Source organism: Chrysemys picta, chromosome 5, assembly GCF_011386835.1.
Source record: "Chrysemys picta bellii isolate R12L10 chromosome 5, ASM1138683v2, whole genome shotgun sequence".
In the NCBI taxonomy this organism is placed as follows: domain Eukaryota; kingdom Metazoa; phylum Chordata; order Testudines; family Emydidae; genus Chrysemys; species Chrysemys picta.
The window spans coordinates 116,021,478-116,039,403 of record NC_088795.1 but is presented as its reverse complement, the minus strand read 5'-3'; the positions used below and the strand labels follow the sequence as shown (position 1 = coordinate 116,039,403).

General features: G+C 43.8%; 1 protein-coding gene across 11 annotated transcripts in view; it reads left to right on the top strand.

The window, feature by feature from the left end:
• ZNF518B (zinc finger protein 518B) overlaps nucleotides 1-17,926 on the top strand; it is a 429,620-nt gene that overhangs the window by 301,710 nt on the left and 109,984 nt on the right. Inside the window, exon 1 of one of the 11 annotated variants that reach the window (XR_010601559.1) lies at nucleotides 1,515-8,544. The exons of 9 other annotated variants lie outside the window; for them this stretch is intronic. The gene's annotated coding sequence lies outside the window, so the exon portion shown is untranslated. Of the gene's footprint in view, nucleotides 1-1,514; nucleotides 8,545-17,926 lie in introns of those variants that run through there. One more of the 11 variants, XR_010601566.1, reaches the window with a different exon arrangement.

The window sequence follows — 17,926 nt, the reverse complement described above, 5'->3', positions numbered from 1 at the left end:
CTTAATTATTAGCAATTAGTTAAAAATAAAGGGCCAGCCTCTGCCACCCTTAATTGCACTGACTAGTAGCTTATTGAAATCAATGGGATTACTTGGAAAGTAAGGACCAGATCCTCAAATGTGCCTAATCCCCATTGGCACTACTCAGCATGAGAGAGACTACTCAGCATTAGTAAGGGCAGCAGAATCTGGCCCAAAGTAATTACATGGTTTTTTGAAACGTATTCAAAAGTAGATCTGACTGAATAATTAAATTATTTGATACTATCATCATAAAATAAAAGTGCTGAGTGGATAATGGGGTACCACTCCATTATTATTCATGAATATTTGGAAGACTGATGGGCAGTTGTGAAAACATTTGCAAATCCCCAAATTTTAATTTTAGCACAAATTATTATTCTTCCAAAAATTTGGATCAGAAAGTGAGTTGCACTTGATTTGTTGTTCTATTAAAATGTTTGTCATCCAATCAGGGATTAGAAACAGCATCATGCAATTTAGCCTATCATGTTACAATGCTAATAAATAGTAAAGAGTGTAGCTGAAGCAAACTGTTTAAACCAGACTGAGAATTATTCATCCAAGCTACTCTGCATATACTTATTAATAACAATTATTTTGGAAGGAAAATGGTTGTTTCATAACCAGTTAACTGTAGTTTGTACAACTGTCACAGACCATACAAGTGAGGTTGGGTCCAGTCAGTGTCTGAATGGAAAACTTCCAAAGAAAACCCAGGGCTACGGGAAATGGTGTCAATGATTCAGTAATTTGTGCTCTGTCCTCTAAGTCAGTTCAGAGCCATAGCAGTATAGTGAAAGAAGGAATTTTGTTGTGTGAAAGTCCAATGTTCCAGAGACTCTAAGCTCTTAAGGATCCCATGGCTTCCTTTCAAAGGGTGTGTTTAAAAGCAGTGTGAGTGCCTGGCTGTGTCCTTGTTTGTGTAATTACATTCTGCCTACCTAAATTTTCCTTGCAGTTAAATCTTTTTTATTCTTCTTCATTTCTTGCCTGAGACTGGTTAGCTGCTTAATGGCACAGTAACAGGTTGTGCTGTTTGTTAGTAAAGCAGAATGGGTGGCATTTAAATGGCAGCAGATGTGACCCTAATATAGCCATAGCTAATGTACTTTGGGCTGAATGATATTCTGTAGAATGAATGCAGTGGTGATGCAAGTTATACATTTATAAGTGGATCTGAGTCTAAAGGATCCTAACTAGGTGTAACTTGCATATTAAGAGGGCTGGAAGAAGATGTGAATTACATCTACCGTGACAAAGTTCCTCCTCTATCTTGGTAGGTCCTGCGCTTATTGGTGGATTTTCTTGCCTCAGAGATTCACCATGTGGGTTGGGGAACATCCCAGAGACCTTCCCCTCTGGAAGATCCCACAGTCCAGGTCAATTGGGAGGTTTGGGGGGAACCCGGGCCAGCCCTCTACTCCGGGTTCCAGCCCAGGCCCTGTGGACTGCAGCTGTCTATAATGCTTCCTGTAACAGCTGCACGACAGTTACAACTCTCTGGGCTACATCCCCATGGCCTCCTCCAAACACCTTCCTTATTCTCACCACAGGACCTTCCTCCTGGTGTCTGATAACACTTGTGCTCCTCAGTCCTCCAGCAGCACACCCTCTCACTCACTCTCAGCTCCTTGCGCCTCTTGCTCCCAGCTCCTCACACTTGCACCACAAACTGAAGTGAGCTCCTTTTAAAACCCAGGTGCCCTGATTAGCCTGCCTTAATTGATTCTAGCAGCTTCTTCTTAATTGGCTCCAGGTGTCCTAATTAGTCTGCCTGCCTTAACTGGTTATAGCAGCAGAGGGGTAGCCATGTTAGTCTTAAAGGTGCCACAGGACCCTCTGTTGCTTTTTACAGATTCAGACTAACAGAAGTTCCTCTGTATACTTCTGTTAGTCTGTTGGTTCTAGCAGGTTCCTGATTACTCTAGTGCAGCCCCTGCTCTGGTCACTCAGGGAACAGAAAACTACTCATCCAGTGAGCAGTATATTTGCCCTCTACCAGACTCCTGTACCCCACTGGTCCGGGTCTGTCACATATCCCTCCCTCCTACTCAACGCCAAGGGGTTGGGCAGCTTGGGACACCAGACAGTGCACACGTGACAAGCCATCGGCATTGCCATGACGGCTCCCTGCTCTGTGTTGCACACGGAATTGGACAGGTTGGAGGGATAAGAACCATCTGGTCACCCTTGCGTTCTTCTCCTTGTTCTGCTGCATCCATTGAAGAGGGGCATGATCAATCACGAGGACAAATCTGCACCAGAGCAGGTAGTAGCGCAAGGTTTCCATGCCTCGCTGTTAATGGGCCATTCTCTCTCCACCACTGCATATTTTTGTTCCCTTGGAAGGAGTTTCTGACTGAGGTATAGAATTGGGTGTTCCTCCTCCCCAACCATCTGTGATAGAACGGACCCCAACCCTACTTCCGATGCATCCGTCTGCAGGATAAACTCCTTGGTGAAATCAGGGGCTATCAGTACGGGGTTACTGCAGAGGGCAGTCCATAGGCCTGTGAATGCTTCCTCTGCTGCCTCAGACCATCTCACCAGATCAGGTCCACGGGCTTTCACTAGGTCTGTCAGGGGGCTTGCCCTTGTGGCAAAGTGGGGGATAAATCGTCGGTAATACCCCACCACACCTAGGAACGCCCGGACTTGTTTCTTGTGACTTGGTCGGGGTCAAATTTTGGATGGCCTCTAACTTGTTCACTTAGGGTTTTACCAAACCTTTTCCCACAATGTAGCCAAGATATTTGGCCTCTGTAAACCCTACAGTGCACTTGGCAGGGTTTGCTGTAAGGCCAGCTCGCCTGAAGGTATCGAGGACTGCCTCCACCTTCTCCAGGTGGGTTTCCCTGTCTGGGGTATGAATGACCACATCGTCCAAGTAGGAAGCAGCATAACTGTTATGCGGGTGTAATAGCTTGTTCATGAGGTGCTGGAAGGTAGCTGGGGCCCCATGTAGTCTAAAAGGGAGGACAGTATATTGAAAAAGACCCTCTGGTGTAGAAAACGCAGTCTTTTCCTTTGCGTCTTCTGCAAGGGGAATCTGCCAGTACCCCTTTGTCAAGTCTAGGGTAGTCAAGTACCGGGCATTACCCAGACGGTCCACTAGCTCATCTATGCGAGGTATGGGGTACGCATCGAACTGGGATACTTCATTTAGTCGCCGGAAGTTGTTGCAAAATCTTGTGGTGCCATCAGGTTTGGGCACCAGCACGATTGGGCTGGACCACTGACTGTGGGATTCTTTGATGATCCCCAACTCCAGCATTTTTTTTTACTTCTGCTTTTATTTCCTCCATTTTTGCCGCTGGCACCCGATAGGGCCTTATTGTTACTCAGGCCCCAGGGTTCGTGACGATGTGGTGATATGTCTCGGTTGTTTGACCCGGTTCTGGAAGATCATCTCAGACAGCTCATTCTTCTGGTCTGGTGTTAAATCGGGAGACACTCTCACCTGTTTGGAAGGCTAGTTTTCCTGGGTTAGGTCTTTGTGGACCATTGTGCATGCCTCTTGTGCATGCCAGTGTTACAGAAGGTTAACGTGATAAATCTGTTCTTGTTTTCTGCGTCCTGGCTGCCGCACCTTGTAGGTTACTTCCCCCACGGGTTCAACCACCTCATAGGGCCCCTGCCATTGGGCCAGAAGCTTGCTTTCTGCCATGGGTACTAACACCATAACCCGATCCCCTGGTTGGAACTGTAGCACTTTTGCCTGGCGATTGTAATGGGTTCGCTGGGCCTCCTGGGCCTTCCCCAAATGTTCCCGTACAATAGGGGTAACCCGGGCTATCCAGTCTCGCATCTGCATTACATGCTGTATTATATTTCTCCCCTCATTGGGTTCCTCTTCCCAGATCTCTTTGGCGATATCTAGTATGCCATGGGGGTGACGCCTGTATAATAACTTGAAGGGGGAAAACCCAGTTAGCGAACATAAGGTAGGGTAGTAGGGTGTCCCAATCCTTCCCGTCCCAACTTACCACCTTCCTTATGATAGCCTTGAGGGTTCGGTTAAATCTTTCTACCAACCCATCAGTCTGTGGATGGTAGACCGAAGTTCTCACGGTATGTATATGGATCAGCGTACAGAGGTCCTTCATTAGCTTAGACATAAATGGGGTTCCTTGGTTGGTTAATATCTCCTTCAGTAGCCCCATTTGGGCTAAGATCCCCACCAGCTCTTTGGCTATAGTTTTAGAGGCCGTGTTCCGCAGGGGGACGGCTTGTGGGTAGCAAGTAGCATAGTCCAAAACAACAAGTATATATTGGTGGCCCCGAGCAGTCTTCTCCAGGGGTCCCACTAGGTCCATGGCTATTCGCTCGAAGGGGACCTCTATGATGGGAAGGGGTACTAAAGGTGCCCTCAAGTGGGGACGGGGACTGTGCAGCTGACACTCCGGGCAGGAGGCACAGTACCTCCGCACTTCTTCAAGTACTCCGGGCCAGAAGAATCGTCATATGACTCATGCCAGGGTCTTCTCTACCCCCAAAAGATGACTATGAGCAAGACTTAATACAGCGTTCTGGTGTTTTTGAGGTACTAGGATCTGCTGTACCTCTGCCCCTGTACTGGTGCAACCCGGTTTAAGAGATCCTTCTTCATTATGAAGTAGGGTCTTGGTCCCTGGGTTTTCCCTTCTACGGGGACCCCCATCTATTTTAGTCACCTCCTTCCTAATGTTGTCGTACATTGGGTCTTCTGCCTGGTCCCGTCCAAAATTTCCTCTCCCAGGGCTAATCTGCCCGAGATCTAGGGGCCCAGTCTCTGTTGCCTCTACTGGTTCAGAAGCATTAGGGTGGGGGTCAGACTCAGGTGCTTCTCCCTCCTGCGTGGCCGCCTTTTCAGCTGCGCGGGTCCACCTACCTACAAGAGCGACCCTCTGGCTTTGGGTCAGTATTCGGGTTCCCAAGGCCTTAGCTGTCCTTCTTTCTCTTTTTGTCTTTCTACACTGTCTGGGAGTGGAGAACAAATCTGGGGATATTTCAGAGAAGATTGGGGGTTGACAGTCTGCTGTGGATTCCTCACCAATTTTAGGGTCCCCATCTTTCTCCAATCCCCCTACTGGGAGTAAGTTTCCAAACCCTGGGAAGTCCCTTCCTATGAGCACCGGGTATGGGAGTTTAGGGACTACACCTGCTGCTACCTCAGTAGTGTTCCCTTGGATCTTGATTTTTACTGGGATGGTGGGGTAGTAACTAACTGTCTCATGGACACCTGTTATCCCCGTACGTTTAGCCTGCAGCAACTGACTACGCTTCACGAGCTTCCCTGAGATAAGCGTGATAGCATTTCCCGAATCAACGAGTGCCGCGGTCCCTACCCCATTTAGTTCACTGGTCTGGTATACATATGTGGGGTTAGTGAGACCCCCACAAGGTGGATTAGGGAGCATGATCTGCCCAGTTCCCCAGTACACTGCATAGGCTCCTCCGCATTGGGACACTGTGCAGCTATGTGTCCCCACTCCCCGCAGGCATAATATCTGTATGGAGCCCTAGGCGTTCCCTCGTCTCTTGATTTGGGCAGTCTTACGTCATGATCCTCTTCTCCCTCAGTGCTCCGACTCTTTGTGGCCTCTGCTGGGCCTTCAGCCTCTCTCTTTTTCCACCTGGACCCTCCTGGTGGCCCAGTCACCTGAACTTTAGGGCTTGGTGCTGCTAGTTTAACCCGGGGTGCCTCTTCCTTAACTGGTCGGGTCAGCTCCCTCGCTGTCCTTCGCCTCTACCAGGGCGACAACCTCGTCATAGGTGGAGGGTTCGTTCTGGCTTACCCAGGCACGAAGGTCTGGTGGTAGTCCCCTCATATATCGGTCGATGACCAGAACCGCTAGTATCTCTTCCGGACTCCGGGACTCTGTTTGCAACCACTTTCGTGCAAGATGGAGGAGCTCATACAATTGGGACCACGGGGTTTTGTCTTCCTGGTACCTCCAGCCGTGATACTGCTGGGCCCGCACTGCTGTCGTTACCCCAGATCTGGCCAGGATCTCTGCTTTCAGCTGGGGGTAGTCTGCCGCAGCCTCTTCAGGCAGATCATGGTAGGCCTTCTGGGCCTCCCCACACAGGAATGGGGCAAGGATGCCAGACCACTGATCTCGAGGCCAGGCCTCCCGTAGGGCTGTCCTCTCAAAGGTCAGAAGGTATGCCTCTATATCATCCTCCCGTGTCATTTTCTGCAGCAAATGGCTGGCCCGTATGAGCCGCATCCCATCATGGCCCCGATTCAGCTCTGTAAGGGACTTTACCTGGTTTACCAGTTCCCGCAACATAGCTCGGTCTTGAGCAGCCTGGTCCATCAGCAGGCGATTAGTCTCTTGCTGTAGCCACACTGCCTCCTGTTGGACGGCTGCCTGGATACGGGTAGCCCCCTGCTGGGCTGCCGCAGCTTGTATCAGTGCCCTCACTACGTCATCCATTGTGGTGAAAATAAATAAACCCTCTCCCTTTTTTTTGTTTGTTGTTGTTATTTTTTAAATCACCCTCCTTCTTCCACCGTGCTGTGCACCCCAAGATCCCACGCCTGACACCAGTGTGACAAAGTTCCTCCTCTAACTTGGTGGGTCCTGCACTTATTGGTGGATATTCTTGCCTCAGAGATTCACCATGTGGGTTGGGGAACAGTCCAGAGACCTTCCCGTCTGGAAGAACCCACAGTCCAGATCAATTGGGAGGTTTGGGGGGAACCCAGGCCCGCCCTCTACTCCGGGTTCCAGCCCAGGGCCTTGTGGACTGCAGCTGTCTATAGTGCCTCCTGTAACAGCTGCACGACAGTTACAACTCCCTGGGCTACTTCCCCATGGCCTCCTTCAAACACCTTCCTTCTGGTGTCTGATAACGCTTGTGCTCCTCAGTCCTCCAGCAGCACACACGCACTCAGCTCCTTGCACCTCTTGCTCCCAGCTCCTCACACTCACACCACAAACTGAAATGAGCTCCTTTTAAAACCCAAGTGCCCTGATTAGCCTGTCTAGCAGCTTCTTCTTAATTGGCTCCAGGTGTCCTAATTAGCCTGCCTCCCTTAACTGGTTCTAGCAGGTTCCTGATTACTCTAGTGCAGCCCCTTCTCTGGTCACTCAGGGAACAGAAAACTACTCATCCAGTGACCAGTATATTTGCCCTCTACCAGACTCCTGTACCCCACTGGTCTGGGTCTGTCACACTACTTAGATTTAGGACTAGAGTAATCAGGAGGGTCTTAAACTAAAAGCAAAATGGGGGTGGGGGACAGATATGAGCACTCAGCACAAAACTGAGATGTTGAGAATAAAAATCAAGGAACCAAAGGACATGAAGAGAAGAAATTCTTTAGTTCATAGGCTAGTGCTAGCCGCCAGGGTAACAAACAAGAGGAATTGGAATTGCTCATTTATGAGAATAAATTTGATCTAATTGGTTTTACTGAAACCTGTTTGGATGATTCCCATGACTGGAATGTTAAAATCAATAGTTAAATGTATTTAGGAAGGATCGAGTAGGCAGAGGGGAAGGGGCACTCTGTCAAAAATGGCACTACCTATTTCTGATTCACTAACAATTTGGAAGAAAATGATCTTCAGTGCTTATGGATCAGTCTCCTAACAGACAGAGCACAATATTGGTTGGTGTCTGCTACAGACCACCAAATCACACTAGGGAACAGGATGACTGGCTCCTAACACACCTATATATAGAGTGTAGGGGGAAAAAATAAGTTTGTGATCATGGGGGACTTCAATGTGAATGGCATATGCTGCAGGTGTCATGCTGCCAGTTCTAAAACAGCTCTGGAATTTCTAAATATTATAGATGACAATTTCCTAACTCAAAAAGTGTTGGAGCCAGCACAGGGGAATTCTATATTACATTTTGTCTTGACAGATAAAGAGCAACTCATCAGTGAAGAAAAAAATAATGGTAACTTAAACACAAGTAATCGTGACTTGATCACACCAGCTATGCAGGGGTCCATAGGGATGCCAATTCCTAGTGAAAATAAGAGGAGGGGGAGTTGGAACAGGTGTTGCTACTGATGGGATGGATGCTGTCTAAAGAGTTCTAGACACCATTTGATCCTCCCTTCTCCAGTGTTTATAGACAGAGCTGATTGGACTGAACTGAGAGCCCTTGTATCCGCTCAGTGATTACTAGAGCTGACATTACAGATGAGTAGGTGTGGGGATAGTGTTGCATTAGAAGACAACAAAGAGGAAACAGCTGAGAGGTCCCTACTAACCAATGAAATCATTAAGAGCTGAAATCACTTAGAGCTTGGCCAAGTGGTGGATGCTTAGTATGTAACACCACTGAAGTGCCAGTGAGTGGCAAGCAGCAGACGTGATAACAGTGACAGAGTTGAGCAGCAGAGACAACAGCAACAGAGGTGGCAGCGAGCAGCTGGCAGTGGCAGAGATAACAGCAACAGTGGGAGAGATAGCAGCAGCAATGAGTCAGTTGCAACAGACTGGGGGTGGGAGGTGAACCCACATGAATGCACCATTCCAAACTCAGAGTCCTCACTCACCAGGACAACCAAAGGTGAGTGGGCTGCAGCAGAGGGGGACAGGGAGTGAGTGGTGTGTTGAAGGGATATTGGTTCATTAGACTTTCACACCTCAAAGCAGGAAACTGAGGGAAAGGACACTGTCTGAGATAACGTGGGGTGGGTGTAATATTTTAAAATTGTGGTTGTGGTGTTTTCCCCCAATTAATGCTGGGTTCCCTTTCCCTTGTTATTACATTTTCTTTTGTTATACACAGACTCAGCACTTGCAGTATTGCCTCTTAGAGGTGCTCAGGGTGGTGTTTAATTTTCCCTGATTACTGGGAAGGGGCTTGAGCCAGTTCTGTTTTGTATTAAGAGGAACCCCTAGATATTGAACCTGGCCCTTGTTGCTGACTCCATCTGGCAGAAAGGATACACAGTGATTAGACTCGAGCTCCATTTATTTAGCTTAACAAAGAGAAGGTTAAGGGGTGACTTGATCACAGTCTGTAAATCCCTATATGGGGAATAAATATTTAACAATGGGTTCTTCAGTCTAGCAGAGGAAGGTATAACACAGTCCAATGGCTGGAAGTTGAAGGTAGACAAATTCAGACTGGAAATAGGGATGTAAATTTTTAATGATGGGAGTAATTAATCATTGGAACAATTTACCAAGGGTCGTGGTGGATTCTTCATCACTGACAATTTTTAACTGAAGATTGGATGTTTTTCTAAAAAAGATGTTCTAGGAATTATTTTGGGGAACTATTTTGACCCATGCTATATTGGAAGTCAGATTAGATCACAATGATTCCTGCTGACCTTGGAATCTATGAATCTGTGAATGTGGCCCTATAAATGTAATGGTCTGAATTCATCTAGTGAATTCATAGCAAGGATGAATTTGGACCATAGTCTATTTGTCTTTCAATGTATTCTTACTTTGATATTTCAGTGCCAAATAATACTGGTACAGTGCTAGTGAAATAAAAAATGGAAATGAAAGCAGAGTGAACGGGAAATATAACTTTTATTGTAAAAAGATATGTGAAAGTATTTGATTTTTTAAAAACTATATACTTTGTATTAGGTTTTGATTAATGTTATACTCAGACACATCCCTAATTATTAATAATTAGATAATCAGTGACATTTTATGAAGTAACAATGGTTCATTACTTCAGTAATTAGGTTTGAAAGACCAATTTTATGGCGGTTAGATGACTGTATTTTTTCTTTGGTTATTATTCAATCTTAGTGTACAAGATGCATAGTACTTCCTGGGACTCCCATTGGATGGGATGAACATGTCCACTGCTAGATCTATTCAGGGGGTGCAGCATGCTCCATTGCATGGCTGACCAGTTCTGGTGCATACATGGCATAGGGCCATGGCTGTACCATCTTTCTGTCCCCTTTGAGGTGCCTTGTGCTCAAGGATTGCGATGAAGAAATGAATTCTCTGCTCTGGGGAGCACAAAGATTTCAACTTCCCTTAGCCTTCTTGTGCATCCATGGGGCAAATGGACACAACATAGGCTGCAGCCATCAATGACTTTCTTGCATTAGCAATATTGCTAGTGTAGCTTGTATAGTTGTACTCTGTTAGGGCTTATAGGTCAAATTACCTTACCCACCCAAATAGTCCCACTGATGTCAGTAGAACTGCTTGTAGCAGTAAAGTGAGCAGAATTTGTGCCTACATCCTGTATAAGCTGAAGCTGCTGGTAAAAGGCAACATGATCACATAAAGTAGAGCAGATCTGACACATTCCATTCAGTAGAATGAACAAAGTCCTTGTGGAAGGACTGAGAAGCAGAAAAAAAATGGCTTCTTTATTACATAAGGAATTGTAATGCTGATTTTGGAGTAAATGGCTATTTTGTAAGTAACAGTAAGGTTAGGAATCATTCAACCACCAACTGTTATTGCATCATGTATTTGTTAAACCAGACCTGGAGTCTGACTTACAAACTGCACATGCAAATTAATAGAATAAAAGAATGGTTTGTAACCATTGTGTCACAATTTGGCGTGCCTGCATAACATACTCCTTTATTTGAGCATACATACTTTCTGTATTATAAGAGAAGAAGGATGGGATAGTCATTAGGGTCCTGGCTTAGGACTTTAGCGAGCTGGGTTCAGTTCCCTGCTTCCTGGGTACCTTCTGACAAGTCCCTGTGACTCAGTTCCCATCTGTAAAATGAGGATAATATTTCATAGGGCTGTTATGAGGCTAATGTATTAAAGATTGTGAGGTGCTCAATTACCCTAACAGGGGCCACCTTAGATAAATTATGGCTATTTTAGTAGTGCTTAGAGGCCCCAATCAGGGATCACTGCCCCACTGTGCTAGGCACTATAGAAACAAATAAAATGGAGACATTCCCTTTTGTCAAAAACTAGATTATGGTAATATGCATACAAATGGGGGTTGGATGAGTCATGGTACCAGTAAGAATGGGTGCATTTCCATAAATAGTAGTCAGTGGCCAAAGAAATCAGTGAAACAAGTTCTAACCTATTGTGTCAGAAAATGAAGTTTGTGTAACCTGAACTCTTCAGTTGTCTAGCACAAGGAAATTAAATGGTGTGTCTTTCAGTTCACATCCCAGTACTTCTGTCTTGTCAGCAAACAGAACAGATAAGTGAGTGAATCCCAACAGCACTCAGTCCTGTGATAACAGTTGAGTCTACCTCCTAATCAGATAGGAAATCTTACTGGTACCTAAAGGATAGCAGAGGATAAAACAGTTTCTGGATTTCCACAGAGCTCCCGTTGGAAGAGAGCAGGAATAATACTCTAGGATTCTATATTGGTTTTCATATTGACAGATTTTAGAACAAGTTATTTAGAACTTTTCTACTGTACATAACAAAGAAATTTATATCCAAACACACACATGGGAGGTCTTAATGACAGTGCTGAAAGTGATCAGAATATGGGATTTAAAAGCAATTTATGTTTAGAATCAACTACAAATGGCAGAAAAACAGTCTGTGTCTAGAACATAAGTCATATATTCCCTGTTATGTCTGTCCCTTAAAAATAATGGAAGATTTTTTTTTTAAACTGGAAAAATATATGTAAACAGATGCTGTTACCAAGTCATTAACTACCGCCATCAAAACTAGAAACCTAGGGGAGAAATGTATTAATACTTCCAGCAATAATCTTGATGTCTTTTACAAAGATATATGAAAATATTATGCATCATTCTGAGGAATAAATTCAGTTACAGAGGTCACCCTTAGAAGCTATATAAATATCTAAATGATCTAAGGTCTTTTCTGGCCACGATAGTTGTACTGCTTTAACTGGTATAATTAAAATGGTCCAACACCCCTAGTGTGGACATAGTTATACCAATATAAAAATGCCCTATATTGGTACAGCCTATTCCCCTTCCCATATGGAAAAGGTGCTCTATATGTAAAGGTGTCTATAGATGTCCACACAAGGAGCTGTAGTGGTATTTAGATTAAATCTCAGGAAAAGCTTCCTAACTGTAAGCACAGTAGGACAATGGACCAGGTTGCCTAAGGGAAGTTATAGAAGCTCCTTCATTGGAGGTTTTCAAAAAGATGCTGGATAGCCATCTGTCTTGGATGGTTTAGACTCAACAAATCCTGCATCTTGGCAGGGGGTTAGACTAGATGACCCTTGCAGTCCCTTTTAACCCCATGGTTCTATGATTCTAACTACAGGATTTAAAAAAAAAAAATCACACCCCTAACCCAAATTGGTATTCTGGTAGACCAGGCCAAAGTATACACAGTATGCCCTAGACATTCCCTGTACTAGGGAAGATTGGAAATATTTTAAAGGCAGCTGTTGCATGTTGATGGAGTGAGGGTTGATTGAATGAGGGGGGAGAATCATATAGTTTTACAGTTAATGGTGTTTCCAAATTCAAGTGGTGCTTGATGATTGGAGTCACCCTGTGTTTATTAGCTAGAGCAGGGAGCCTTGGAGACATTCAGCTCTGAGCAGTGTGTTGAACTCCTAAAGACTGGTGGCAAGCAGTAGTGATCTGGATAGAACTGGCAGGAGTAAGGGAGGAAGGCAGAGAGATATTAACAGAAGGAATGAGCAGGCAAAGCAAAGGGAAGTGTAAAGAATGCAAGGAGAGATGGGGAAGAGAAAACAAATAAAAGCGTAAATCAGAAGCTGCTCCAGTGTGGAGGAAAGTTTTTCCCAGGAAAGATCGGCAGAGCCATAGTGAAAAGAAGAAAAAATAAATAAATAGGAAAACATAAAGGGAGGGAAATGATAGAAGCAGAGGAGAGAAGGGGAGGGAGACAGAAGAAAAATGGCAGCAGTATCAGACTTCTGCTTTTTAAATATTAATATTTGAAGGTATTTCTCTGCAGCCTCTCTCTGATTTATCCCATGTGTGAGGTGCTGCACCAGCCATGTCCAGGAAATCGGTACAATGACTATTGAATAGAAACACTGATTTGATTTTTATAACTGAATGTCTACCCCTTCCCTAGCCACATCCTTCCCTGCAAAAATAAAATTACTTTGCTGTGCTCCTCAGTCTAAGCCTTAATACTACTAGTAGCTGAGGAAGATTCCCCTTTAGCACAAGTAGTGCAGTAGGCCTGTATATGTAGAGCAGAAGAACCTGAGTTTTATCTCTAATGCCACATATAACGTATATGGTTTAGCTGACAACCAGGCTGTCTTCAGGAATCCTTAATTGTGACATGTGAAAAGCAGGGGCCAAGATGAGACTATCCACTGAGTGAAATGAAAAAAGATGCCCTTGGGTTAATCTTATAACAAGTCCTATTATATCCAGCTACTTCATTTTAAACTTACAATTTTACAAAAGGTATGTCACCTACTACTCTTAAAAACCCATTTGTAGGCTTTTAAAAAGTTGCCATTTCTTTTACTGAGCTCTCTTCCTGCCATGCTATTCAGGTCACATCTTTTCATAATTTCATTCTTCACTCTCTTCAGGAACATTTCCGACTTCAACCTTCTTCCTGTTGCTTCTTCTTTAATACTTGCACATTACAGCGCCATTCTCAGAACACTTGCAAAGTCTTCTATCAAAAAGATTTGAAAACTACTCTCTCTTTAAAAAAAAAAAAAATCAACCCTTATTTTTGTTTCTATTTTGGCACAGGTCTGAATTTATGTTATGCCTGAACCATGTCAAACCAGATATTCACCCTCGAGTAATTGACATGGTCACATAGGATGTAAATATGTCTTCATTTCAAATACAATGAAAAACTGATCAGTTTCTCAACACACCTATCTGTCATTTCAGTTCATTTGAGTCCAGTAAGATCTCTCCATTCAAATCTTCATTTCTTTTTTTAACCAAATGTGATGAATAAACTGACCTCTATTCTCTAGATAACTGAGTATCAGTGGGCCTTAGGCCAGATCCTGAACTGGGGGAAATTAGCAAAACTTCACTGAAGTCACTGGAGCAACATAAAAATTTACCTCAGATAACTGGTCTGTCATTATTACTGTTGGGGCCATTATGCACACACATGCTAGTTTTTATAACTATAGAAATTCAATGATTATTACATGAGCTACTGTAGATCTCAGCCCCGCAATCACTTAATTATGTGTGTAAATTTACTCAGCTGAGTAGTCCCTGGGAAATTGCTCATGTGCATAAAGTTATTCAATGTATGCAGGAGCAGGGCCTTAGTCAGTGAAATAATGTAAAACTAGATCATTAATATAAGTGTCTCTCTCATCGCTCCCATTTGCAATGAGAGTAACAAAACCCTTTGAGCTATTCTGTCTAAAGTGGATCTGACCGCAATCCATTGAGAATTACAGAGTCCTAGGCAAATAAGATTAGAGTTTTACCCATCACTAGTTCTCCCATATTCCAGTTTAAAATCTGATAGTTCTGAGAGCTCTATCTGGATTAGGGCTATATGTTTTTATTCACAGATTTCCTGAGCGTCTCATCAAACCCCTTTACTTCCAGGGTCATTCTAGATAGCCCAATAGTCTCTTACACTTTGAAGGACATTGATGTTAAAATCTTAGACTATGGCTCCTCCAAATTGAGGAAATCTTTGGCCGTTCACTTTTAAGTTCAGAATGTTTTCATTAAGACTGGGAATGCCATGGTGGGGACACAGAAAGGTCCCATTTGTGCCGGGAATGAAATAAGATACATATGGAATCCAGTGTGGTTATCGTCCATGACAGGTAAGAGAAGAGAATTACTGGTTATTTTATCTCAGTCCTCAGCAAAAATCATGGTCTCAAATCCTTTTCCAATCTGTTCTTTGGTTTTGATTTAGTGAGAGACGTGCTCCACTTTGAGGGTATTACAAGGTGGGTCCCTCATCCTATGTCAATGATATCATCTCTGTAGCTAGTACAGTAAAATTAAGCTTATGCTATTTAATTAGTTTCACTACAGGCTAATTCCTTTGCTACCCAATTCAATTTAATAAGTGTTTCTTCTGGACAAATTTACTTAAAGATATTGGGTAGTTAAGCTTTTGCTCCAACCTCAGCGAGTGTCAGTTGGTAAAACTGACTGTTATAAATATCTAGACAAATAGATAAAATAAGATTTAGTAAAGAGAGGCAACATTTACATACTGCCGTTCCTAGAGTATAAAATTTGCAAACTGTCTTCCATTTATCTGTAGATACCTTTTTTCTTTTTTTATACCTGCTCATTGTCACAGGGTGACCGGCCCCTTTAAGAGCCCAGTGCACCAGTGACTGATTACCTGCTGCCCAGCTGGACTTTAGGAAGGGTACCCTGAGTATTATAAAGAGGGAAATGAGAAGAGGAAGTGGGGGGAGGGGGAGCAGGAGCAGAGTGAAGCTGTGGAGACTTACTTCAGGGACCAAAGGACTCCAGCCAGGTAGGGCTGGAAGTAACCTGCCAAAGGCAGAGAAGAACCAAGGTGAAGCTGAAAGGCTTGGATCCTCTCTGGGGAAAAGGGGAGAAGCCCCAGAATTGAGATGAGACACCATGGGAAAAGACTCCAGGTAGAAGGGCTGGGAAGTGGCAAGGAGCGGGGGGAGAGATTCTCTTCTGGGCAGAAAGGAGAAGCCCCAGGATTACTTGTGATCTGTATATAAAATAAATTAAAAACTCAGAAGGGGAATGTTTTGAGGACTCTGTATTGGTGGAGTTTATTTAAGGAGCCCTGGACAGAGTAACATGAGGCAGGACCTCCATAAAGTCATGCTTGGCCAGCAGGTGTATGCTACAGGGCAGGTCTGCCCTTTTACACTCATCCATAGACCTAAACTAGCATACATGTACATATGCTTTTTGGGAAGAAATGACCTAAAAAGCGTTATAATTTACAGGAATTACTTCATGCATGAGTTAAATGCAGTGAAATGCAAGCTGTTTAAAAATGCACAACAGTTTAGGACACAAAGTGAACAAAAGACTGTCAAATCCAAATTGTCCAGGGAATTTAGGAAGGCACAATGTAATAATCTTGATTAGAAATTTGACAGGACATTAGTGATAAAACTCTCTAAACTTGTGAAAAGTTCCATGGAGTCTTTAGTGACTACTAGTAATCAGCTCTTCAATTTCATGTCTCATCTGAAAAATGGTGGAGTGGCAAGTGTGACAGAGTGGGACATGTCCACACCAAATTGTGACTTCTAGTTTGTATTGCAAACCTCCATTTTGTAGTGTGAGCTCCATTTTGTGCTATGTGCTGAAGACATCTAAACTTGCCCAAGGCAGGTCTATTATGATGTATACCAGACAGCCATTGTGCCCACAAAGTTGCTTGAAGTCTTGTTGAAGGTCTTTGACTGAGGAGCCATCATACACCAATCTAGGAACATCAACTCTGATGGCCTCAACTGCTGGCACAGTTTCAGGAAACATTAGATTTTCTACATAGTGGTGCCAGTCTGACTGGTAGAACTGCAGCTTCTCAGCCTGGGTGCATGGCAAAAGGAGGGAGACTATATTTAAAGGGGGGAATTGCTTCTCTGAATGGGGTTCAGACAATTGCCACATGTAAGCGGGACATGCAGGAGAGAGGGGGCAGGAGGGACTCCATCTAGCCTGAAATGCTGACAAGCCTTGGACTCATAGCAGGGGTAGGAACAGACTAGGGAAAGATGCATCTCATGGCTTTTATTATTTTTTGAAGATCTGTAGAACTTTTAAAGAGTAGATAGACCATGGTTAAGAAATACCTTTGCCAAGCCTGTGCTCCTTCTTTCCTGCCATTTAGTTCCTGAAGGGGTTAAACTAGTGATCACAGCCTATGCAGACTGTATGTAAGCAACTGAGGAACTGGTTCTAGGATTTAGGGAGGCAGGACTGCAGAGTCCCACATCCCAAGGAAAGGCTCAGATGAAAGCTCTTAGATCAGCAATGTGCCTTGCACACTCCGTAGCTAGGAACAATAACTAGACTCTGCCCAGACACATCTGGCTTGGAAGCACATGGAATCCTGTGGTTAGGTGCATTTGCAATAGACTGCTGGCCATCTTGGGGAGGACTGGAATAGGTTGTGACAGCATGCATGGAGCATGGCTTTTTAAGGAAGTTATTGGGTTAAATAACATGGCATGTGCAAAACTGTTTGCACGTGAGATTGATGTATCTAGCACTAATTAATTCCAATCCAGAACACTTTTTCAGCTGGATAGTAAAGAGAAATGGAGCATTATCTGGATCTGAAATCATCTCTGAAAGTTGGTAATGTCAAGGATATTCATCCATCTTTTATTAGCTCACAAGAAAAAAATGAAATCCTCTTTCATATTGGCAAATGAACTTTTCATAACTTTATAGCCATTGCTTCATGGTGAAGTGCTGTTGCAAATGGCACTCTGCCCATGAAGGATTTTTTTTTTTTTACTCCATTAATCTAGATTTAACAGAAGTTTTCAGGCACAGACATACAGTTGTTTATGTGGGCTTTGGTGCATTAATGCATTTGATTTGGACACAGTAGGAAAAGGTTCCAGTTCAGAGATGAAAAGGATTTTTTTTTACTAGTTTAGCTTCTAGAGACATGAATGTGCTGTCTTGGCACAAAACAATGGCCAGATTCATTCCTGGTGTATTTGATTCACTTAAAAAAGAATTACAGTATAGATGAACTTGGTCCAGTGTCTTACTATAACTTGGTTATTTGATCTAACATAACAACATATATCACCACTTTGAAGAGGAAAAGTGTGTTATTAATGATTCTTTGGGAGAATTAAAACTCTCATTACACATCTGTTTACATTTTCAGATATTTAAAAGCACTCATCTGTGGCTTCCCAAATATGTGCACACTAGCGTGAACTCCATGGGCAAAGAAAATAAACACAACCTTAAACCAATAAACAGCCCAGCAGTAACTGGTTCAGTGCAATCCTGTAAGGTTTTCTGTAAAGTCCTAATGCTAAGCGGATAGGCTGACCATAGCCTTGCCCC